The following is a 24551-nucleotide window of genomic DNA, read 5'->3' as shown; positions in this document are numbered from 1 at the left end:
CCCACAGAGAATTGGATAAAAAAACCTCAGGGCTCTGCCTTGAGACCTCAATATGGATAATTACACAGATTTACCCTCAGGTGCCTGCAGAGATTGTGTGCATTTAGGGCCACAGGAATAGTGCTGCATACACAAAGTATGTGTGTGTCCATCACATATAGCCCAGCAAGTCTGACCAAAAAAATAAAATATCTGAATTTAGATGTTTGTGTTATCTATTTACACAGTTCTGTGCAAATTGCAAAAATACAGAATTGATCCTGGGTGTAGCAGGCATGGAGAGCTGTGTTTATTATTGTGGGATACAAGTTACATTTGCATCTAATAAAAAAATCATGCTGCTCAAAAATACTATCTTTTTTCTCAAAAATGCACAAACGAGAATTTTCTTAGGAGGGCGGGATGTGTTTTTATACTCCAAAACTTCAGCAGCCTGGGAGACCATTAATACTCATTTATCTGTCACCTGACATGACATCTGTCATGTCACTGAGCTTTCCATTAAGAAGAACAGGGAGCAGTTATATTAAGTTATGTCCAAGCTATCTTCTTACAAAGAAAAGGCCTCATTTGTTCCAGGAGCTAATATGCTGGTTTCCTTCACTGTTACTCACTGAGGCAGCAAGCATGGATGTGACAGCCAGACGAGAATGCACATGGACATCTCAGGTCCAAAATGAATATAATACAGTGTAATCCCAGTTTAACATTATTTTAAAATAAGGGGGAAACACTTAAACTCTTCCTACATAATGATATGAATTTTGGCCTGGATAAGATTACGTGGTTTTCAAGCATGATTAGCCATATGTCTAAACTGAAACGAGACAAAAACAAATCCAGCAAGTTTGCAGCGCTGCGTGCTGAGCTCAGCGCTTTTTAGGAAGGACAATACGGAACTCATTCAGCTGAAATGTAGCCACAGCAATTGTTTCATTGAGAGAAACATGTTGCTGGAAAAACTACAGGAACAGAGCAGCTTTAATTTGTCTACTGCTTTAGAAGGAGGACACCTGATGTTACCCAGTTTTTTAGCTTATCAGTGTGACTCCAATGCAGTAAATCTTTATAGAACTTAATCCACATTTTTTTCTTAAAAACCCACTTAGACCATCTCCTATCTCTCCTAACTAATTAAACCTAATAAAATAACCAATATGAATTTATAGAGAAATATATGCCAGTAAAGACTGAAAAGGATCAATCTAAACATACATGTGGGGAGGGGAAGGGAAGGGAAGGGAAGGGAAGGGAAGGGAAGGGAAGGGAAGGGAAAACATCAACTTAAAGCTGTTAGTAGCAATTAGTTTTGCCTGTGTACTCACAGTGGTACACATTCTCAGACCGCATTGAGAAGGCATACAGGCAACACTGAACTTTATTTTTAGGATGTCTTTAGCATTTGCAGAGGAGATTGTGACACCTAACTGGAACTTTGCCAGAGGAATGAGTGCCTAAGTCATCATCTCCAAATTCAATTTGTCTCTCTCTGTCTAGAGGAGACAGCTCTGTCTTCACTGACTTTAGAGGGAGTCAAAACTACTTGACATTACTCAAGCAGTTTCTGACACATTTTGAACTCACAGATTGTCAGAGCAATAATGTCAAGCCTCCTGAGGATGGACCAGCCTCTCTCAGATGGCAGTAGGAAGCACCTCAAAGTAGCCTCTGGGATCTTCATGCTGTGGGTTGAGAACCACAGGAGAAAGAGGACTCCTTGCCCAGCAGCCAGAGGTTTCACACTGCATACCCTGAGACAAGGACAGTGCTTGCACCCACTTCATCTTCCCATTGCCCAGCTCTACAGATGAGTTGAGCTGAACACCAGTAAGGGGACAGAGTCCATGTTAAAAAGCAGCTTGGAATCAGCCTGTGGTGAGGGTGCTGTCCCACTTCTGAGCCAAGCAGGTTGTGAAGGAGCAGCTGTGGGGAGTGGGGGATCACCCTCAAGGCTCACAAATCCTTCTGGGTTAAGGCTGCCAGTCCTGGAGCCCTCACACACCACAGTGGTGTCTGTTTATTTACAAAGAGAAAGGACTTTCTCACACACCTCTGTGGAGCTCAGAGTGCCAAGAACCTCAAGAGGAATTTTAGGAATGCCTCAATTAGCTCGGGAGAGTATTTAGCATTGATTCATAGCAGCTTAGTGTCTCTTCCCTGTTGCTCCCTGGCTGTGTGATTCAACAGGTGAGTTTGCCCACGCTGAGCTCCTTTTGGCCCCTTGAGCCAGTTTTGCAGCTGATGACTTAAGAGGTGCAATTTCCCTGGCAGTAGCCAGGTGTGAGTTCAGCCTGGGTGTGAGCCTGGTGTGAGTTACAAGCTGAGAGGGAAGATGGAAGTTACTCCAAGTCCAAGTCCTCCAGAGTCTTTAAATATTCCAGTTCACCTTGGCTTCCCTGAATGCAGCCCCTTCACTTGGATACGGCTTTTCTGTCAGCCTCCCACACTCAGTATACAAAACCAAACTCCAGCCCTCTGTGTCCTTTAAATTATTTGCCTTTATTGTACAAGCTCCAAGAACAAAGCTAAAGAAAAACAATGAAAATAAACAAATTTTAAACACAACCACATTTCATGCCCATTCCTCAAGCCAAGCTCTTATTATTCCAAAGAACAGGGCCACAAATATGAGGGACAAAAAGTGACAAATGAGTTCCTCTCACAACCAGCAGATCATGATTCTTGCTTAAGAAAAAGTAGCTCACAGTGCTCTTTTTAGGCCATAGATATCATGAGACTTCATTAACGACTCACAAAGTGCACAGAGAGCTTTAAATGAGAGCTATTTTCTTTGTGTGCAAAATAACCTGGTATTAATGGCTGGAGCAGGAACAAGTTGGCAAGGTATAGGCAGACCACAGTGTGGTCAGCACAAATTATTGTCATTTGCTGGAATAATTCCAGTGGCAACTGTTTCTGTTGTTGCTAAGTGGTTTTCTTTTTTTTTGGTTTTTTGGTTTATTTTTTTCCTGTGTGTCTTTATGATGCAGACTATTTATGGCCAGATTCTGCCATTCCTGTGGAGTCAAGGCTGCCCCCTCTGAGATCTGGATCATCCTGGCTTGGTCTATTTTTAAGGATGGACACAACTTCATTTCCCAGCCCCAGTTACAGTCTCTGCCTGAGGCAGGTAACTCCATTGACAGCAGATTTTTCAGAGTGGTAGGGTGACTTTGTGGTCTACTGTATTGCAACTGGAAGACTGCAGTCCCTAAGTGGGTAGGAGGTGATGAATGTCTTGCCACATGAGGGAAGGACACCCAGTGTCCCTTGGCAGACATGGGGCTTGGGAATGCTCTCAGGCTTGGTGGCTGTATCCAGCTTTCCACATCTGCCATGTAAGTGGGATATCTTGGAGTGGGGCAGACTTGTGGCATCATGCTGGATGAGAGTGACTTCCACAGCAGAGCAAAAAGTATAAGCAAAGGGTTGGGACTGAAACCCTTTCTCCTTGACTGTCCAAAAAAAGTACTTGAATTGTAAAGGAGCAAAAGCTGATGTCCAGAATGGGGGTAACAGTGTTGGTCTTGACAGAAAAATGGAAGAAAAGCACAGAGCAAACAAAAGACAGGGAATAAATAGACGAGAGTGTGATTATTTTTCCAGTCACTAGAAGCATCTTAAATATGGTGAACCAGAGAGCTGATTTATTAGCATCCTATTACCTTATAAGAGCAGAACAAAGAGCTGAAGCTGTGCCTGAGGGGAAGGTGATGCTTTCTAACACAATCGTCCCCACGCTCCCCCAGTACCTGATAATTAAAATCAAAGAGGGCAGGTGCAGCTTGGGTACAAAAGGGAGAACAAAGAGGTGAACTGCTCTTTGAGCAAGAAAAAGCATGTTTTCCCTGTTGCCTTTGACAGCTTTGTGTTCCCACATGATTTATAACTTCTGATGTGCCAGGACTCTCCATCACACATTATCTCGACATGAAGATGCCATCTTTGAACAATTCATGCTCATATTTAAGCTCACAGTGATACCACTCATCTAGGATGGATCTCCAGTTCCCTTGTTTTATGTACCTCCAAAGTTTTTCAAACCAAGTTCTGTAAGGGGTATAATGTCAGAGCAAGAGTGAAAAAAGCCAAGTCAGGTCCAAGCCAGAAGGTTTCTGCTATCACATCTGTGTTGAAAAGGCAAGATCAGAAAGACCTGAATTGTCTGGGTTTCAACAGTCAGTGCAGACTCAAATATATTTCTTGTGTGTGAGAATTTGAAAGTGTACAGTATGTTCCAGCTTAACACTTTGGAAATGAAAAAGTATTTGATAACTATAATGAGGAGGTACTTTAATGGTACAGCTTCAAAATATGAAAGCCAAACATCATGGCTGAATCTTCCATTATCAGTCACAAAATAGTGGAAGATTCTGAATTATTGTTTCATGCCTCAAAACACACTAATATCCAGAAAAGTATTGCAGCACATAAAAATTTTATCCAGCATGAGACAGATCAGATCTTTCCAGTTGCTCCAGCTTCTGAAATTCCCTTCTCCATACTCCCTAGAGGATCTGTCCTATTTGGCCTTAAAATTTGTCAGCATGAAAAATAGCATTTAAATAGGAGACAAAAAAGGTTTTGGTGCAAGCTCTGCCTTTGGATCTCTGACCTAGTTCCAGTAAGGAGTGAGGAGTGAAACAGTTATTTTCATGCAAAAGATCTCAGATATTTGTCTGTGACCCCTCATGAAGAATGAATTGGTCTGTTCATTTCAACAGTGATGAACACACCATTGCTCCCCCTTCTTCTGCCTCCCTCCCAACCTAGCTTCATCTGCATAAATATTAATACTACAACTCCTAATTAAATCCAGGAATATATTTACCTTCACAGATGAGCTACTTAAGCAACACAAGAGTGGCCTCTTGTTTCTATGAAACTTTGCAGCCTGTAAAATGCAGCAGATCTGCCTGGGGTTATTGCTGCTCAGTAAATAATGGGAAAAGATGAGGAATATTTCTGAAATAGGTCAAGTACACTCCAAACATAAACATGCTAATAGGGAGAGATGTAAGAACAGTGCCAAATGTCAATGATCACCAAGTAGCTCCCGAATATATATTTACTGAATGCAATGCTTCTCCACTGAACAGAGTTGACATAATGGCATGCTCTTAGAGAAAAGTTTCCTGGTTATTTTATTAGAGGAGTTATAATTTATTTTTTTCTGAAGTGCAACTAGAAAGTTCTTTCCCTCAGAAGACACGTTCCTTGAATGATAATAATATTAATAATAACAATAATAATATAATAGTAGGATTCAAAAGGCAAACAATGTCTGTTTTTCTCAGAATGGTTTGTATAAAGCAGCCAGCTTAGCTGTTCTTCTCTCCACACCCAGCACAACTGATTGGCTTGACTGGTATTGACTGGACTGTTATGTTTATGGGAATATCACTGATTCTGAAGTCACGATAAAATACCCCAACTGCAGCTTCCCTGCCTACAAGAACTTATTACTCATTCAGAAGAAAAGTCTAGACTGATGTGACATGAGATCAGATAAATCCATGCTGTCTGTTCTTTATCAACCATGTGCATGCAAGCAGTCTGGCTGATAACCTGTTACACTATTTAAGCTACAGCCAGCTAAAAAACATTTCCAGAGTGGACACCCATGTGGAACGGGACATATTGAATGGGGTTTTATAGAGTCTGTCTGGACTCTGGCAGGTTGCTGTTGGTGAGCTGGATGATGCATGACAAAGGAGGGCTGTTGTTGCAGTGTGGCTGTGGGCAAAGTTCAGCACCTGCACAGTTTCTCCCTCTCCTCTATGCCACTGCTCCTGGCTGATCAAAAGCCAATGGGACATGCCAGAGAGAAAATCTCAGCCTCACACTGAAATTAATAACCCAGGGCATCTTATGCAAGACACATGAGCTAAGCCTGTCCCACTGCTCACTCTCAGGAAGGTCTTCCTTGTGTTTATCTTCTGCAACCGCTTTAAAACTGCCACATCCCGAGAGAATAATGGGAAAAAATGCCATGGGATTCATTTGCTTTGGATCCAGTTCAAGTCAAAACCACAGAGATGATCCGTAACCAACTTTTGATCAGAGCTGATCAAATCCAGAAGTAGTCAGACCTTGGGGGAGATTCTTAAGGAAGGCCCAGAGCAGCTTGAATTCAGAGGAGCACAACAGCCACAAAAAGGATCAAAAATCTAGAAGACTTTTTATTAAGACTTAAGAGAAATGGTTGAAAATTAGTGAGTTTTTTCAGTCTAAGAAATCCAAAGAGGCCCCAGTGTGACAATCCATAAACTCCAGAGTGAGAAGAGGGAGGTTATAGACCTTTGTGTCTCCTATGGGAAAGACAGGAAGAGTCTTGTCCTTGAGCTTTGAAAGAAGTTGAAAGAACTTTTGAAAGTTGTTCAAAAGACAAGACAGCACTGGAGGAGTTTGCTGATGGAGTTTATGGTACCTCCATCATTAGGGAATTTTAAGAAGAGGTTTGATGTGTGTGTGGCAGGAAGGGTTTAGGGCTGGCTGTTTAGGTCCTGAATGAGGAGGAAAAATATCAGTACCTTCTCAAGGTCCTTTCCCACTCTGCCTTCTAGGATTTGTTAATTCAAGCATATGTAAAATTCACTGGACAGACTTGCTCAGACACACTCGTGATTCAGACTCTGGTCTTGAGACAAGGCCTTACTCAAAGTCTCAGAAAAAAAGCTCCAAAGTTCAGTCACTTTGGACTCCAACCCACCTTGGTGCACTGGAGATGGTTTCATAAATCAGAGTGAGGAAGAGGACACTTCTTATCCCAGTAAATCAAATACAGAGCTGTGACCAGGGCTACAACATGGACCCTGCTCCACATCTGAACTGCTCCTGGCCCCAAGATATTATATCTAAACTGTTGGCAGGGGGCCTCTCTGCAGCTTTACCATGTCAGCAGCTATTCTGGAGCAACCCATGAGGGGTTTTTGAGCCGGGAGGCCTTTCAGGGATCTTTATTTTATCTAAATAGGGACAAAGAGCTTGTGCAGTGCCAGCACTGCCCCACTGGAGTCAAAAGGCCTCTCTGTTTAAACACCAATGGCTCGAGGCCCGAAGATGTGCAGCTCCAGCAAGAAGAACCCGGGAGACGATGGTCTGTCCCTGCCAAGCAGCAACGTGGCTGTTTATCCAGAGGAACAGCACTCTGTGTGAATGATGGTAGGTTTATTTTGCAGTCAGCGTCACAAATTATGGCGCTTTTCCATCTATTGTCCTATATGCTAAGTAAACACCATAAACCATTCAGTGCTGTGTGCTTCTGAAAATCATAACGCAAGAGTTTTACCATCAAGGAACAATGAAAGGGCAAACAAGGAAGTCAACCCATGTAAGTCAGCTTTGTTTTCTGTATGACAGAGTGGTGTATAACTTGTTTTCTCCTCTCATGTCTTTTATGGTGTTTTTTTAAAGCTACTATGCTGGGTTACATGGCTCCATTCATAAAATTAAATTCTATGGGGCAGGAAATCACTCCCTTTTCATGATCATATCATCTGAACCCATGCTGCAGGCAACAGGGAGAAATTACTACTCCTGATGCATATTTAAGGAGTTTCTTCTGCTGCACGGTTCCCACATCAATAAGACATCCTGCACATGCAGCAAGGCAAAAACCCACTGGGTAGGCTGAAATGTTTCTCTGTGTGTGTGGTTTGGTTTAATTTAAAGATGTGCAGATAGAGTTTTCACTCAGCGCGCGGTATTCATTAGTGCGAGGCAGCAAACTTGCCTGGAGATCTGAAGGCCTCAGAAATCAAGCTGTGGGCGGGAAGTGATTGGAAAGGTTTAAAGGGTGATGATTTGATAATTTCCCTAGTCCAGAAGCCTGCAGAGAACACACACATACAGAGTCTGGTCCAGAGGTGCCCCAACTGCCCTGGATGCAGGTACTGCGGGACCATGCATTGGTCCATGTGGATGTACTGACATGGAATGGATCAACCTAGCAGCATCCCAGGCAGGGACATGCAGGCAGACCCATGTCCCACAGCTGGCTACTGAAAACTAGAGAGATAGCTTTTAAATGTGTAACAGCAGCTTGAAAATGAGGGGTTGAAAGATAACACCCATTCCTGTATGACACCGCAACTCCTTCTGGGTTTGCCTTTCTAAGTTTATAATGCTCACATCTTGCTTGGACGAGGCTGGCAGCCCAGGTGGGACCAGCCTGAAGGTCTGCCTGAAGTTCACCAGTGCAGGATCCCCACCACGGCACTGGCACATGCCTGGCAGTGCTGCTGGGCTGATGCAAAGGTGACCAAACAACCTCCCATCCCACTTGTGTAAAGGGGAGCATGCAGGCACTGCTGTAGCAAACACTGTTGGGAGCAAGTGGTGGGGCCAGTTTCAGAATGTAACTGCAGAGATTATTTATCATTTGGTACCCTTTCTTAAGACAGCATCTTACACTATATTAAAAAACCAGAACAAGTGCTTTATATTTCAGCTCTGCTCACTTACTACAACGGACTCAATCTTATGTGGTTCATACTATACAATGAATATATCTATGCATGCACAGCTGAAAATATGAATTCTTAAGAGTCACTGTAGATGAAGCATACTTTAAATGCCTATATATTATATTTTAGATATGTTTATACATGCACATCTCTCACCATCCTGCAAAGTATTCATACAGTTTGTTCTTAATAATTTATCTACCTGATATAGCTGGGAAAGGGACTGTAATTATTTAACTCCTTAAGCATTCTCCTGGCTTTTCCTGCTGATGAATATCTCACCAGGAAGAGCATGCACATAGCACCTATCTGGCAGTCCAGGTTCTGCCCCAGCACAGAGTACTGACATATCTGACCCTCTTCTACAAAAATCACTTGGGCACTGCACTCACTGAGCCCTACTGGCCCCAGGTGGATGAAGCAATGTCTTCAATACTTTCCTGTCCCTGTGACCAGCAAAACATCTGCTATGCAATGAGTGTTTTGCTGAACTGCTCTGTGAAGCCTTGTGAAAAAATGCACATATTAATATAATGATGACAAAACCCCTCCAGCAGGGTTTGGGCTTGTCACCATTTAATCCAGCCTTAAAACCCCAGGTAACTTAAAGGGAGCAAGATCCAATCCTAAAGGGAAGGGTGGAGGAAGGAGGGGAAAAGAGAAGGAAAGAGGGTGAATGTTCTTTGTGCTTGGATGTGGGAGTGCAGGCATGGGGAGGAATGCATAAACATTTCCCTAGATCAGAAAAATCAAAAACGCAGAGCAGAAAGTGAGCAAAGCTTTTCTGCACTCATGCTGTGCCCACCTTTGGTGTAAATATGAAGGGCAAAGCACAGACCTGGCAGAAGCAGGTGAAATATTTGTAAGAAGGAAGACACAGCCCCCAGCCCCCTGCACCCCTTCCCTCCCTTCTCATCTATGTGTCAGTACGAGCTGAACAGAATTTTTTTCAGCACTTTTGCCCCTCTGTCTCTCCTGAAAAGTCCCCCATGGGTGCAGGGGGCTCTTGGATGCATCCCTTCTGGGGTGGTGTGAGCCCCGTTGCTCCCACAGCTCCGAGCGTGGGGATCCCTGCAGCTGCTGCCCCTGCCTCCCTGAAACCCAAACACCACGCTGACAGCCGGGTTTTAATCACGCAAGGGCCGATAACCATCAAACACTGCTAATTTCCAACAAATTATCTAATCCAGATGCTCGCCGGATTTGAGTAAACACTGCACCCAACAGGATCATAAAGCAAATAAGCACAAAGAGGTTTAGAGTTTCAGCTCTCCTCTCCCCTAGCCTGGGACCCTCCAATGGGGAAAAATGCAAATCAGGTGATCCAGTGCTTGTGTTTGAAACCAGACCGGTTCCCATGGGATCACATTAAAGTTTGTGTTGTTGTCCCAGTGCAGAGCAGCCAGGCAGGCTCCTGCAGTGGGGGACACGAGTGGCTTTGGGACAGCCGCTGCTCCGGGCGCGAAGGGCGACAACCGAGATTGCTCTTGGCAGGGCGGGTGATGGTTGAGAACACCGCAGCTGGGAGGCATTTAGGGATGTTGCTGCCTCCCGGAGAGTGGAGGAGCTTTTTAAAGCCTAGCGGGGACCCTGATTCAGCCCCTCGCCTCCCGCACGGGGCGATGCTCGGCCCACGAGCCGCGGCACGGCTGTCCCGGAGTGCAGCGCATGGGTGACACCGTGGCACGGCTGTCCCGCAGGGCAGGGCAGAGCTGGCACCGTGGCACGGCTGTCCCGGAGTGCAGGGGTGACACCGCGGCACGGCTGTCCCGGAGTGCAGCGCATGGGTGACACCGTGGCGCGGCTGTCCCGTAGCCCAGGGGTGACACCGTGGCACGGCTGTCCCGTAGCCCAGGGGTGACACCGTGGCGCGGCTGTCCCGTAGCCCAGGGGTGGCACCGCGGCGCGGCTGTCCCGCAGGGCAGGGCAGAGCTGGCACCGTGGCACGGCTGTCCCACAGGGCTGGGGTGACACCGTGGCACGGCTGTCCCTCAGCTCAGGGTGACACCGTGGCGCGGCTGTCCCGTAGCCCAGGGGTGGCACCGCGGCGCGGCTGTCCCGCAGGGCTGGGGCTGGCACCGTGGCACGGCTGTCCCGCAGGGCTGGGGTGACACGGCGGCATCGCCCCGGCGCACCGAGAGGCCGCAATGCAGACGGAAAAGGGACGGAAAGCATCTCTGACCAACGTGGTTTGGGCGCACAGGCAGATGCCTGCAAGCTGCCTGCCCGCGGAGGGAGGCATGGGGACTGTTCTGCTGGCCACCCGTGCCCAGGGCGCCCCTGAAATCGCCCCAGGTCATTCTCTAAGGCAGAGCAGAATTTAAAGTTCATGTCGTCGTAGAGAAGTGCACACGCAAATACGAGCAGAGAACCGTCCTTTTGGCAGTTTGAACTGGTTTGGAAAATGGTTAATAGGTTTAATTCTGCCTCAGGACAAGAGGAAGATCCTATTTCATGTAGCAGCCCTCTCAGACATCAATTTTGCAAGGGCTGTGACCTGGAGGGACACACAAGGGTGTGTGTACACACACCCAAAATGTAGGTATATGCACACCAACACACACAATTGTACTTTTTATCCCCTCCTCCTGCACCAGCCTATTTTCTTGTATAATTCTCCTACAGGATCACACGCAAGACATTCCTCTAAAGAAGAGACAAATTTTCTACTGCCATACAATATTTTCTGATGTACACATATGCCTTTTTGTACAGTGTGTAGGCAGAGGATATATTTAAATAAACACTGCATAGAGCCACAGACCAATCCTGCATGAGCACACATGGCACAGCCGTGGTCTGCCAAGTCTGGGGACTCATGTAAATAAAGGATTTATTTTACAAATTTCGTTACACACAAACACAGACACACCAAACACACTGGAAACATATGGGATAGAAAACATTCTTTCGCATAAGTCTGCAATATTGGATTCAAAGATACAATTACCCAGAGGTTATGTAAGCTTTGAACAAGGAGGGGAAAAATGCAACATGTCTGAGCAGGCCTTCTGGTGAAAATGGGGAAATGGCACTCCCCACTTATAGCATATTGTCTATTCTCTTTCAAATTGGGAAAAAAAAATTGTTTTCCCAATTCCATAAACAACAGCCACCCTTCTTTCAGCATTTCATGGTGGTCCTCGTTCACAAATGTTCATTAAAAAAATAGCCCAAACTATTCGCCTTCCCAGCCTTTTATGCTCCATGAAGAAATAAACCAGTCATGTTGCCTGTTTCTGAGAATTTTCCATCTTCCCCCTTTGCTATTAAAGCTGATCTCTCCTTGCAGTTTCGCTCCCCTCCGCTCCCCCTCCACCTCCTTGTCTGTCTAATCTCCCGTTCCCCTCCAAGTGTGTTATTTGGTTTTGGAATTATGTCTATTTACCCGGGGTGGAAGTTGCACAACGGATGTGTTTATGCGAGAAAATTATATCACTGACAAATGCTGATTGGCATGTGGATATTGGGAGAGAAAACTACAGAGGACGTTTTCATCAGCTTGGAATAACACAATGATTGTGTTTTCAGCGGAGCTAATGGATCACATACTCCTGCTCACTCTGATAGCTGTTTACACAAAGGACGGCTTCCCAGATGCAGCCAAAAAAAAAAAAAAAAGAAAAAAAAAAGGAAAAAAAAAAAAGGAAAAAAAAAAAGCTTAGATTAAGAAAACCCGCCCTGGCAAACACAGTAATAATAGTAATAATGGGCGATCAGGGATAATCCTTTGGAGGAAGATCATGGGTTTAATTCTTATTTGCACTTAGATCCCTTCACACAGTGCTGGTGGGAAAAGGGGCGTTGAAGTGGATGCAAATGATATGGTTGGGTGTAGAGAGGCCTTCAGGCTGCCTGGTGAGACGAGGAGGACCCTTTTACTCTGGCTTTGTGCCAGCTGAAGGTGCCACAGGGTGTGGGTGCTTCCTGATCCCACTGTGTCTGTTGCAGCCTCTGGCTTGAGAGGAGGATTCCTGGTGATGGAGGTTTTGGTGTTTGGGGTAGGCAAGGGAACTTGTTCTTTTGTCTTCTGCATGAGCAAAGAGAAATTTGGATTTTTAGCACAGAAAAATGCTAATGCAGATCATCTGGTCACTCTCCACTCATTCCCACTTCAAAAGAAAATTAAGGAAAGCTACAGAAGTGTAGGTGGTCAGGGGAATCAGAGTCCCCTCCCCAGCCCAAAGCCCCCTCATCATGCATGCATTCGACCTTCTCTAGAGCTCACCTATTTCTCATGCAAATATGTCTATCAGGGAACAATGCTTCCAGCCCAGGAAAAACACTTTACACGAGCTTTCATCACTCAGAGCCAGGCTCTGCCCAATGACATCCACAGACAGAGATACACAATTTTCTCAAACGCTTTTGGAAGACCAGATCTGCAAGACCCATTTATCTGTCCTCTCTCTGTATTTCCCCTTCTCTCCTCTTTTCTGAGCAAAGAGATAATTCATCTAAAAATCAAACAAATGACTTGTTGGAATCCAGACTGTTCATCTACTGCATGCTCCCAGTTTCACATATATTCATGACTTTGAGAAATCCAAATCAGCCACATGCTGTCCAGGGAAACGTGGCTGATTTTGCTCTTTATTGCTTCTTGCATGCCTCGGTGTTTAAAGAAGACCCCTCTTTTGAACAGCAGCTTACAATCTGATAATATTTCTCTTTGAAAAGTCAACATACTATCATTGTTTCGAATTCAATTATACAGCGGGTTCTCTCTCTGTGGTATGCAAGCACTATATTTAGGTTATATTAAATTATGTTTTAATAACATCCACTGGATTTTTTTATCCACCTCAGCCTTTAAAACTCTTAGTCCCTCCAAAGGAGAGGGGGGAGCAGTTTATTAATGCATCACTTCAGAATTGTTTTTTAATTGGAAACATTTTGCGGAGAAAAGACCATTAATAAAATTCGATTCCAAATCAAACTTCTCTGTGTATGTTATTTTTACTCTGCAGTCAAATGCTTTTATTAGATTTAAAACTTTCACTGTTCTTTTTTATCTCTAGCTGTATAATGTTCTGCAATAAAAAATAAAGGGCCTAGTGACTCCAAAGTCTGGCAAAATAATATACTTTTTTGGATGTCTGTGTATGTTGCCAATTAGTTTTGCTGTAAATACAGACCTCCATCCATCATCAGTCTCTGGGTGGCTATAAGAGATCTAATTTGTTTCAGATGCCTTGTGCTTGCCGAGCTATTCACCAACTCTGCTGACCTGCTGCGAAGACCAAAAGCTGCAGAAGGATGACTGACAAGGGAAACTGGAGAAAGACCTATATACTTAGGGATGGATCCTGCCTCCCAAATGGGAAAGGAAGCTTTCCCCCCTCTCTCCTCCTTTTCTCTCTCCCCTTTTCAGAAGCCTGCAGCTTTGCAAAGGAACTTGAAGGCATAAGACCTGTGCTATGACAGGGTAATGGAAAACTCTCCTCCTCAATCCATTCTCCCACCTCCCCACTCCTCCTTTTACAAGCCATGCTTCAAGCCTCCCGTTCCCTAGGAATTTTATGAATGCCTGAGCCCAGCCAAAATAAACTCGTAAAGAAGAAGTTTCAAAAAGAGGTCACAGACCCATAGAGCAAGTGCGAACCGGTAAATATCCAACCCTGGGCCAAAAGGCATCGCCCAGGAGCCCTCTGGTCGTCCACAGTTTGCCAACCTAAAGTGTATTTGATTCTCTAGCTCCCACACCCGGGTCCCACCAGCTTTTTGTCCCTCCTCAGGGGCATCCCACAGTCCTCAGGAACTCCCCAGGACACCGCAGAACTCAAAATGGAAGAATGTGGGGAGACCTTTTCCTCCTGAGACTTTCATGCTGAGGAGGGTCAGACCAGAGCCATCAGCCCGGGGGCTCATTGTGAACAACCAGAAACATCCATCTATGTTGATTTTCCACAGACAATGGGATTCCTACTAACTGCGTGGTTTGTGTCTCTCTGTGTGTGTGTGTGAAACACGTCTATTTTTTTTTCTATAGAAATTAGTTTCTATAGGAAACATTCCTTTTTATTTAGAGTGAATTAAAAAAAAACCCAAGAAACCAAGAAAACACAAACAGAAAAGAAGTTTTCCTGACTTAAAAAATGCAAATCCCCCTGCCAAGCAGTGAAACCCTCCCGATGCCTGATGCCAGTGGCAGTTTATTTATCCTCCTATTCTCACCTCTCTCATGGGGTTCAGCAGTGCCATGCTGACACACAGCCCTGGCTGCTCACTTACTGCCATGGATGGGATTTGGTTTCTTCCGTGGGAGCTGCTTCTGAGCTGCTCCCATAGACTGCACAGCCCTGATCTCTCACCCCAGCCTCGGTTTGGGCACTGGAGAAGGGAGATGGTGTTAGCAGTTCACACCTCATCCTGGAGAGGCTCTGGCTTGTGGCCCCCAAAGACACGGGAGCAGGGACAGGGTGGGAGCATCCTGAGCCCTCTCCATGTCGTCCTGTAGGAGGCAGCTCAAAAGCTGCTGGGAATATGGGATCAAAAAAGGGGGTTTGGCTTCACTGCATCTGCTCAAGGCTGCTGCAGAGGGGTCCTGGGTGCTGATCACTGCTGCTAAAGCATTTTACATGGAAAAGTTACTGGATTGCAAGACATGGTAGAAACAATTCTTGGAGCTGAGACCAGGATAGCTGAGAAGGAGACAAGGCAAGGCTTCTGCAAAGGGCATCAGCTGGGAGAGTGTACTGGTTGCCTCCTCATGCTCCTACTCTTCCTCTCTCAGGATCAGGCCCCTCAGGTCCACTCCTGTGGTGTGGGCTCTTCCACATAACCTTTTTCCCTGACTGTTTTACAGTTCTCCCCCAGGGATATTTTTGTGAGCTGAGGGATCCAGAGCACTCATGCAAAAGCATGCACAGATCATCCCGGAGGGATCCAAAACCCATCCCAGATGAGGAAGCCCTGAGCAGGGTTTTCCTGAGCAGCAGCAGTTGGTCTCAACTAGCAATGGGCAGCTCTTTCTGTGGCCATACAAGAAAGAAGACAGGGAAAATGGTCTGTCAGAAAATTAATGCAGCTACAAAGAGTGGAGCTTAGGAGTGCCTCCACCAGGACAAAGGGCTGGGAATGCCTAAATTATAATATCTGGGGGAAAAACGACCAAAGCCTGTAACAGCACAGAATCAGCTTTGACTACAAGAAGGGTTCATAAGCACCTTATTGTGTCAAGGCTAAAATGCTAGGATTCCTTTGTGGAAAAGGATGTTGGAGGAGAAAGACTGAACAGCCAAACTACACCAAGATGGTGGAAGAGGCTTCCACCATCTCTCCAGATGCTCTCCTGCCTTGGCAGATGTGAGGGGCCACAGGAAGAATGGTGAAACCATGGTGGGGGACACCAGAGACCCACATTCACTGGCAGCACAAGCCAAGCTGGGCATCCTGAGGGGACCATCCGGGCCCTCAGCACATGGCCAGGGGCTGTGGGGACATCTGGGAACTCTCATGTCCTAGCTCCCACCAGTGCCACAGACATCCATCCAGGTGATGGACATATATGTGAAAACACAATGCTGCTTTCCAAAAGGAGCATCCTTACCCCAGTGCTCGGGGAGGGGAGGGAAGGGAGGGGAGGACCCTTTCTTTGCAATGGTAGGGCATGCTTAGTTTTCGTCATGTTGCGGGGGGAATTACTTTTTGCTCAAAACCATATGTAGAGCATCAACAAATGCACATCCTGTGAAGCTGGGCGTGTTGCAAGAGGGATTACAAGGCTGGCAATTTATAGCAGCTGCCTTAGTAGCCTCTTCTTCCACGCATTATTCTGTCAACATTGTATTTTCCTTGGAAAAACATCTACAGTAGTTTAAATCTCTTTACTGAAAACAGATCTACTACAGGTGCTTTAGAGTTCATCCACGGGATATGAGAAGGTTGAACGTCCCCAAGAAAGGGAAATTTATGTCAGTAATGACTAATTGATTTGCTTGCCTTTAAAATCCCTAATGTATTTTCACATTTTTCCCTGCCTTCTTTTTTACAGAGCTAATAAAAGAAGCTACATCATATATTTGTGTTATATGTGGGTTTATTCTGGGAAATCCTTGCTTTTGCAATGTGTTTATGTTTTCCCTCATTTCCTTTTACCTTTCCTTTACAAAAGGGCTTGTTTTTATAGCAAATCAATAGGTTAAAGGTGAACATTAATGGGAAAAAAAAGTGGTTTTGGAAAATATATGGTGAAAACAAGGCATAACTAGAAACCAAATCTTTGTTCACTGGAAATTAAAGACACGCTTTGCACATCGAAGTGGGATAAATGCAATATATTGTGGTGGGGCATAGTGAGAACTGCATGTTCCTCTCTGAAGGCTCCCAAACCCCGTCCCAATCCCCAAAGTCACAAGAAACATTCTGATCCTCAAAAGGATGAGGAGAGGGGTTAGTGCATCTCTGTTGGGGGTCGTTTATGGAAAAGGTTCCTGCAAGATCCTTTGCGAAAATAAATATTTTTACTAAATCCCAGGAGCAGCTTACAATTCCCCCTGCTCACAATTACAATTTCCCCATTAGGAAACTTCCTTGAAAAACCCACTTTGGCTCAATTGGAATGTGTTTTTTCAACAAAGCTGAAACATTTTGATTTCAGCCTAGTTTTTTTACTTTGGTCTGCAATCATTCATCATAGTCCAACAGAGAGTATTCAGCAAGACAAAAATGGCAAAGTCACACACAGGAGTCAAACGTGTTGCTCTGAAAGTGACAGCCCATTTAATTTCGGCTGAAATATTGCTCCATTTTGGGGGAGGGATACAAAAGAAAATAGTGGTGATAGCAAAATTATTCCCTTAAACACAGCAGTTTCCAAGACAGCAGAAATTGGGGGGTTTTGTTAATGTGGTCACAGTGTACCAGCCTGTCCAGACATCTACCTAGAGATACACACAAAGGTCCTCTCCAGGCCACTGGGAAGTTTTAACTGAATTTAACACATGATTCAGTGGTGGAGGCACAAAAGGCACAAAACTGGCACAGACATCTTTAAACCCCTGACCACCTCTGGTAAGGACACCGGCACAGAGAGGGGCACAGGAGGGCTTGAAGAGTCCTGTTGGACCAAATCCCATCACTGTACAGTGCCTCAGTTTCCAGCAGTGCTCTGCTGCAAGCCATGGGATAGCCCTTTAATAGCCTGTTTGGAGATTTACAAGGGATGTTGTACCACAATGTTGCTGAAAATATATGAGCATAACATGGTTTCCAACTTCACGCTGTTTACAAACAGGTATTACCAAGAAGGCTGCTAATACATCAAAGTAAAAAATTAAGTGCCTAATTAAGGCTGTACTCAACCCCACTATACTGAGCAGAGAATAAAATTATCTACAAGACCACTTGGCAGGACATCAAGTAAGAAATCATGTTGCTTTTAAAATAAATTCATAAATCCATTTCTATGAAGTTAATGCCATTCTGCTTACAAAACTGTCCCTGCTAAACTTGCATTCCAATTTTAAAACAGGAATACTGAAGGAGTACTCCATGAATCACTAAAAGGCCAGCTAGGAACAGAGGCATTCCTTTAAATTAGAAGAAGTATAGGGGAGGCTGGGCCTGAGAACACGAGGTCTCCATATGTCTCTATATGTGTCCATACAGGCTCCCACATTCGATTTATAAACACCCTGTGGAGCAGGGAACCTAACTTGCAAGCTGACAAAAGCTGTGGAGGTTACAGAATAGATGGCTGCCCATTTCCTCCTGGGATCCTACTGTCAAGATCTTCTGGGATGCAATTTGTCGTAAAATCAATTAATTTTTACAGGGACCACTCCTGCTGAACCTTGCAATATCCATCCTCTGCCACTGTCTGCTGGAGTTATTGCCCTCAGGTCATGGGAGCTTTGGCACACCAAAGTTTGTACATGGTGAATGTTGCTGGAAGCTATTATCCCAGGGAGCTCACAGGATCCGACAACTTGGGGATGTTGTTTCCACTGAGAACCAGAAATCACTTTCTGATCTGACTGATGTTTGAAGAGGGGCCATCTGTGCTGCCCAAATTGATGCTGACAACTGTGTTTGATGTCTCAGTCTCAACTGGTAAAGAAAAATCACTGCTCTGCTTTCCTGGCTCTGCAATCTCTAACTTTGTGTCAGTGGAGGATATGATGGGGAGTGATAGTGTGACACTGCAGGGAAAGTTTGGATAAAGTACTGGGGAAGAAGAAAAACTCTTTTAAACAGGAAGAACAGCAAAACCCTGGAAGAGGCTGTCTGGGGAGGACGTGGTGGGATCTCTGGAAGGTAAGGCCATTAAGAACAGGTTAAACAAACTTCAGACCAAGAGACAGGCAGAGCTTAGGGCAGGAAGTGGGCAGAGGTGACCTCTGAAGGTAATTTCCAGCACTAGTTTTGTTTCTAGTAATGTTCGTGCATCCTGTGGTTGAGTGTCTTCCCTAGAAGGTGCTGACTTCAACTGCTGCCAGAACTAATTAATACAGACCCAAGGAGATGGAATGGCCACACCAACCACAGATCCCCCACAAGAAATGGCGACAAAGCACAAGAAATGGAACCACATCCAGAGTTCATGGAGCCCAGATGAAATCTTCTCTTAAAGAAATGGACCTCATGTCAAATATAAAATAGCCTGAGTGGTAAGAAAGTAGTTCAGAAGCAGAAAATCCAGAGGGTTTATTTTAATTATTGTTTTAGGCTTCAACATAAATTGGAATATCAGGTGCATGTTGGGGTACAGCTGCAGAATCACTTCTGTGATACAAGTTAATATAATTACTGGTGAACCACCGTAGTGATTTTCTTTGGAGTACCTGGTATGAAACACAGAGATGCCTGGATTTTACCTCTTTCATCCCTGCAACTGTTTATAAAATCATTACAGAATCAATTACAAAAGCTCTAGATTTATAAAGGTTAATATATTCTTTATATCACAAAAGATTCACTGTCTTAGACTAAAACAGGGAGAACCTGCCTTGGTCTAGGTTATTGAAATCAGTGTCTCAAGATATATAAGAGTTTTAACCCAGCTTTGGCATCCATATGTGTTCAGTTCAGTCACCTTCAGCTGTCTAAAAATTGAACATGTACTTGAGAAGACTGTTCTAGACCCCCCTCTAAAGTCAGTGGGAAAAGGAGAGCTCTCCATTCCTCCTACAGCAGACGTCTGGGTAAGAGAGATGAACCATCCCATGGAGACACCACTCTCACCCTACAGATTATAGAAGCCAAGATGATATCAGACATCTATTACCTATAGCTCTGTCAAATTATATCCTGTCCTTAGGGATATTTCAAACGAAGGGGTTAAATTGACCTGTGTAAAAGCCCTTTCTGTCTCTGCACTTTATATCCATGACTCAGTTCCATGAAAAATTTGCTCTTTGGCTTTCCTAAGAGAGCAAGCCAGAGCTCTGCCTGCTCGAGTCTGCCACGCTGCACAGCCCTTGCTATGAGGAAAAATGCTTTTCCAAGACACCAGAAATCATTTGTAAAGGAAACACGGGGTTTGGTTGGGTTTTTTGCGTTTCTGACAAATCAAGATATCAGATATGGTTGTTATTATTTAATAATGATAATAGCAACAATTTCTCAGATGTAAAAGTAATACAATAATGATAGGCTTCACGGAACATTCCAAAAAAGACTAACAGATATAATCAGTTGCAGAAGGAACTGAAGAAAATCTGGGACATGAAAAGCAGAGTAACAACTGTTTGTGGTGAGCTGGGCTTTCATGATGGGGGTATCACAGCAGCAGCATAAAATGGAAACAGGGTCTACTGTAAAGCCGTGTGTCCTCCAGATGGCAACATTGATTGGTATTTCTAGAGGAGTTTGGGAGGAAGGAGTAATCTTTCTCTGGGATATATGGATCAGTCTTCAACACTGATTTGCATTAGTGCTGCTCTCGAGACCCTGGGCTGTGGCAGGAAAAGCCAATTCTTTGACAATACTCACAACAGTCAAAATGAGGAGGGAAAGTCAATATCACTACACAGACTTTGGATTCAGCAGATCCAGGGGAAAAAAATTATGACACAACTGTTGGGCAAAGGACAAAGAGGTATTTTAACGAATAGACCCCTAAGAAGGGATGATGATCATTACAGATGAAAAATTACCATGACCTTAAAGGTGCTTGAGTACCTTCTGCAATCAGTATTTCCCTCAGCATTTTGAGACACCAGGACTGCTGGTGCAAACACCTCTCCCATTTTGCAACAACACCTTGATCTCTTAAAGTCTTGAGCTGAAGAGATGACAACTGATGGACATGAGAGTGGCACCTAGCTCTGTACTAGCAATGCTATTTAATGGTTTTCTGAGGCTTTTCATTGAGGATTTGGTAACCCTTCAGAAAGGAGATCAGGAGGATGAATTGTAGTTAAGTCTGAGATTTATATGCATTTGCCACAAGTTAATTCTAGTCCCCAAGCTGAAGCCAGGAGAAAATCAAGAAATTAGTAAGACCTTTTGCTTTTATTAGCTTTACTAATTTTCTTTCCAGTGCATTGCAAACACAGAGTATGAATTCTGCCTTGATTTTGCGACGGTTCTAATCTCTTAAAGTCCTGCTCTTAATCTGATCAGGGTGCAGGGAGAGATGATATTCAAATACCACATGAGCAGCAGATTCAGAGCCAAATGGCAGGCTGGTGTGAACTGGCTCAGTGCTGGTGACTGCAAAGCAGTGTCACCAGTGGACTGGCAGCAGAATTTAGTCTCATGTTCTAGGCTGGGAGAGGTGATTAATATTGGCTCAAATCTTCCAAATCATTGCCATTTAGAGAGAAGATAAAAGCCCCCAAAAGTTCTATCACATTCTTAGACAATTTGTTTCTTTTTCATTATATGCTAGTTCATGCTGAAAATTTCTTGAGGTTTTCATGATTCATGTGTCCTCTCTAATAATGTTGGCTATTAATGAAGTGTTTCCTGGAAAACAGACAAGTTCAAAGTTTCAAAACCCCTGTTTTCCATTGAAGTTTAATTTCTAGAAAATTTTTCCACTTTCAACAAGAATGAGACTGAAAAGCAGAGAACATTTTCCATTAAAGTTTGCAGAGAAATTTCCTTTAGTTTCTCACAGAGGATTGTGGGGCTTGAAACAGCCTCCACTTTCACCACCACTGCCAGGACTAGAGCCAACATCATCTGCTTCCTTCTTCTGCCTTAAATCAGGCCTAAAAAACCCACTGAGTTCCCAATTTATGTGCAATTATTTCTGCTTTGATGTCTTCACATCTATCCAGGCTACTCATGATAGTCATGTTACAGTCCTCACCTTTTTCAAATTATATGGAGTTGCCTTCATCCCCTTGGCCCTGCTGAAAGAGATGAGGCTAATCTTTGTCTGATGGGGGATGGTTAACTAGGATTATTTTGTCCAGAGAAGAGCTAAGATGATGGACAATGACTTTATTCATCTCTGTAACTCTCTAAAATGTGGATACTTTTCCAGTTTCTACTTTTCCCCTACATTTTTCATACTGAAGTCTCACCAATAGATCTTGTTGCAGCACAAACAAGAATTCAGGCTATAATATTTGTTTGTTTGTTTTGTAAAGTCAGTCCTGTTCTAACTGATGTGAAAAAAAAACCACCCCTAAATTAAATACAAAATTCCACAGACTTCTGCATTGAGGTTTTTAGGGGCACAGTACAAGAGCAGGTTTTGGTTTCTTCGCCCACCAAAAAATCTCAAAACTACACATTTTTTTCCATATAGATTTTGACAAAGAAAAAAAATGGTTTGAATAAACATGCAGAAATTTTTAAAACAGCTTTGGATAACTTTTGAAAACATCAAGCCATGTTTTTACTGAACACTGAGGACAGCTGCAGAAAGCTTTCTCATTAATTATATTTTCACTGAAAATGCCCCAGCCCAGTGTGCTGGCTCAGAGCCATTCTCTTCCACAAGCAGTTTGTCACCAGAGTGGGCCTGAAGCACACCACAGGTGACATGTGGCACCTTTGCCCACTGCCAGCACAATCCATGCACCAGCAGTGGAAGCACAAGGTCCATTTCTTCTGCCTGTGTCGTACTCACCAAAACTGAGACACCATGACTTAACCCCACAGGATTATAGATGGGAACTGGTGTGAAAATCCTCCCTTATTTATTCTCTGGTAAGAGCAAGGCTGACTGACATCTGGCTGATGTGCTGATGAACTAATATTTGGGTGATAGAAGGGGGTTGTTGCCCTTTCAGGAGATGCAGACCACAACAGACCCTTCTGATGAAGCCACAATGCTAAAATGTTAATCTGATGAATTCTACCTCAATGGCTCCGGTGTAAGAGGTTAGCAAAACACGTTCTGTGCCAAGAAGCTGTAAAATAAGCTCCATTTTAGATGTGATAGGGGAATATCTTCTTACTAATTGTACCAAGGTGTCTGCTGAATTAGCTGTGATGTATCAGTGGTGACTGTAAAGCCTCTGTGTGAAAACATCTAACAGAGTCAAAGAAGCCAGCACTGGAAGAGACCCCAAGGCAGATCAGCTGTGCCTAAGCCTAAACCAGGCTAAGCAGCATTCACTCATGCTGTACAAACCCCCTGACTGAAAGGAAAAGAGCTTTGATCACATTTGTTCCTATTGACTTCTGCCAGGTCTGACTTCCATCAATGCCCTGATGCACAGCCCCAGTGACCATCCCTGACTGCATCCAGTGGTGCTGGGATTGAGACACAAGCAAACAGGGACCAAAGCTCCATTAAGACTTCCCCTTTCCCAGTCTCTGTTCTAAAATCCATACAGAGACAAGTGCCTGGAAATGCTGTTGTATCTGTTCTACAGGTGAATGGCACAATGATCCCAACGATTGGTCCATGGAGATACCATGGCCAATGCTTTCTGCATTTAAAAGAGTGATGAAAGATTCAGACCATGCCTGGTTTCTCTACAGCCCTGGAAACAGGCAATCACAAGGTCCCAAGCAAGATCCAACCAGGACTCTGGCTTAAATCCCAACATCATATGGAAAGGAGCAACCTGGTCTGGTGGAAGGTGTCCTTGGCCAGGGCAGAGGGTTGGAACCAGATGATCTTCAAGGTCCCTTCCAACCCAAACCATTCTGTGGTTTCATGATCCAGTCTGTGACGGAGGTGGGAGCTCAGATATCCCAACTCCCAGGTCTGTGTTGCTGCCAGTGGTGCTGAGCTGCTCTTGACATTTTGCTCTAACTCTGTTACAACACACATTGAGTTTTCATGCTCATATCTTGAAAATGTGAGTCTGGTTTGGAAGTGTGTGTGGCCCTTATCCTTTTGCTCTCTCACTATAGGGTCGTGTCCAATATTCTGAATCTGTCTTACTAGAAGTGATTTTATAACAGTGGATTATTCTACAATATGTTCATTTTTTCCCAGGCACCAGTAATAGGAGATAATTTATAAGCCTAGTGGAAGCCAGAATTTCTTTTCAGTAATTTCCCCCAGTTATGTTTATCAATAAGTATCTCTCAGCAAAATGCCAAATCTCACAAGCAAGTTTGGAAAGTCAAATATGTTTGTGTAATACAAACCTATGTCATGTCAGGAATTAGTTTGACTAATAGGCCTTTAATTAAATCCTTGTGGGGTCTTGGTGTTAATAATAGACTCAGTTTCCAAAAAGTTTAATTTATAAGATAAATTCACAAATATATCCGTCTAATAAATCTTTCCTACATCCAATATTTGTCCTAGAAACAATAACAGGACAGATAATTTATTAGACTATTTCCTCCTGCATTATAATGACTAGGCTTGATACTTTAAATGTATCCTTCAGAGCCCTGGAATGACAGAGGCTATAACTAATGAAGATAAAGATTTCCAGGGCTCATTGATCCAGGAGAGACATACTTACTGTAACTTTCAGACCTATATGTAATCACAGAAATATTTCCCCAGAGAACACAAATTACAGATGACTCTAAAACTGCCATTGGAGATATTTTGCAGAAACCACAACAGGAAATGTTTATTTTCTCAACCTTAATAACCCTTTCACAATCCAAATTATTTTGTATTTTTGAGAAAATTACATTAATTCCCAATTATTTTTTTTCTTGCAACCTACATCATCACATTTATATAAATACCTATATTTCTCT

Source organism: Agelaius tricolor, unplaced genomic scaffold (assembly GCF_023055355.1).
Source record: "Agelaius tricolor isolate 1412-34295 unplaced genomic scaffold, bAgeTri1.0.p SCAF_11, whole genome shotgun sequence".
Taxonomy (NCBI): domain Eukaryota; kingdom Metazoa; phylum Chordata; class Aves; order Passeriformes; family Icteridae; genus Agelaius; species Agelaius tricolor.
Note: the sequence above shows the minus strand (reverse complement) of the source record.